The following is a 1,563-nucleotide window of genomic DNA, read 5'->3' as shown; positions in this document are numbered from 1 at the left end:
GGTGCTTCAACCCGCTGCGCCCCAGGGAGGCCTAACTATTGTTTTTAGTGCGGTATTTCCTTCACATCCCAACTCAGCCACTTGCAGGGGAGCGCGGATGACTCCCCCTCTGAAATGGCGCAGGAGGACGGGCCCTTGCGGACGGCAGCAGCCCGTTAGCGTTTTGTCCCGATTCCTGGCGACCCCAAGGCTTTTGTTCCGAGCGCACGCGTTGGCCCGCTCCTCACCACGCTAGAAATTAAACTGGACAAATTGTTCACTTTTAATGCAATTTAAAAAAAGAAAACCTCCAGTTGTCAAAGCAACACCATTTGGGGAGAAGGAAGTCGTTTCACATTAGTGCAAATGTCCTTGATGTCAGCTGGAGTCTGAGTTTCTGCACTGGGTGCGTTGTGGACCAAGTGTGTAAAGGAACACTGGAGCCTCGGGACCCCACTCTGCTGACTGACACAGGGGCCCTGGCTCCCCCATTCACGGGGGCACCCCACCCCTATGGGCCGAGTTGGGAGGGGCCTCTGAGCTGGGTCCCCTGGGTGCTAACTCAGCTGCGTGGGGGAGCGGAGCAGGGCTTGTCTGGGCCCCAGAAGTGCCAGGTTGGGGCGCCAGGTTGGAGGCCCTGGGAGGTGAGGAGGAGAGGAGAGAAGGGCCGGAAAGCAAACTTTGATTTGCGGAATATGCGCCAGATGGGTGTGCCCTCCCCACCCCTCCCCCTCAAGCCCAGATGCGAGGTGCCCCCTCCCAGGCAGACTCCTCGGGCTAAGCCCTTGAGACCCGCTTTCCGGCTCAGACACCGGCTGGTCAGTGGCTCAAGGGCGCGGGGCCTCCCAGCCACCTGCTCCCGCTCCACCCTGCTCATAGGCAAGACTTGGAGAAAACCTGCATAATTCAGGCAGACAAGACAGAGGGGCGCTTGGAAGGGCAGGGACAGGCCCCCTCCGGCCTCGGAGCTGGGAGGAGGCCACGGCCCAGGCTCACACTCTGACCTTAGCCCAGGAACCCCATCTTGGGCCCCTTCTGGCGTCCGCGTGTCCGGATGGAACATTCCCTTTCCACGGCGGTGGGGGTGGGGGTGCCGAGCCACGGCTGCTTGAAGACTGGCGGGGCCACCATGTCGGCACCCTGTCCTCCATGGGCCTGCGCCCTGGCCAGGGCCAGCTCACAGCCAGTTGCGCCCTCCGCCCCCCTGCCCTCCCGCCTCCAGCCCCGCCTCCCTCTGGGTGACCTGTAATTATGGCCCAGCCGCTTGGTGCAGGCAGCTCAGCTCCCATCTCAAGGTCCTCAACGTCCTCACAACCACGAATCCCTTTTGCAGGTGAGGTGACCCGTCACTGACTCTCGGGAGCAGGAGGCAACACCTTTGGGAGCCGTGACCCTCCCACGTGGGCGCCGAGTCACAGGTGACACCCTCCGACGGAGATCTGCGCCCCACGCTGCACAGCCCTCATCACGCCACGCCCGCCCACGCCACGCCCGCCCGCCCACGGCTTCCACAGCCCGGAGGGCCCAGCCTCGCCTGCCTCCTCCCAGAGCAGGGTCCTCTATGGGAGGGGGTGACTGCGCCCC

Source organism: Condylura cristata, unplaced genomic scaffold (genome assembly GCF_000260355.1).
Source record: "Condylura cristata isolate star-nosed mole 26May11 unplaced genomic scaffold, ConCri1.0 scaffold00038, whole genome shotgun sequence".
Taxonomy (NCBI): Eukaryota; Metazoa; Chordata; class Mammalia; order Eulipotyphla; family Talpidae; genus Condylura; species Condylura cristata.
Note: the sequence above shows the minus strand (reverse complement) of the source record.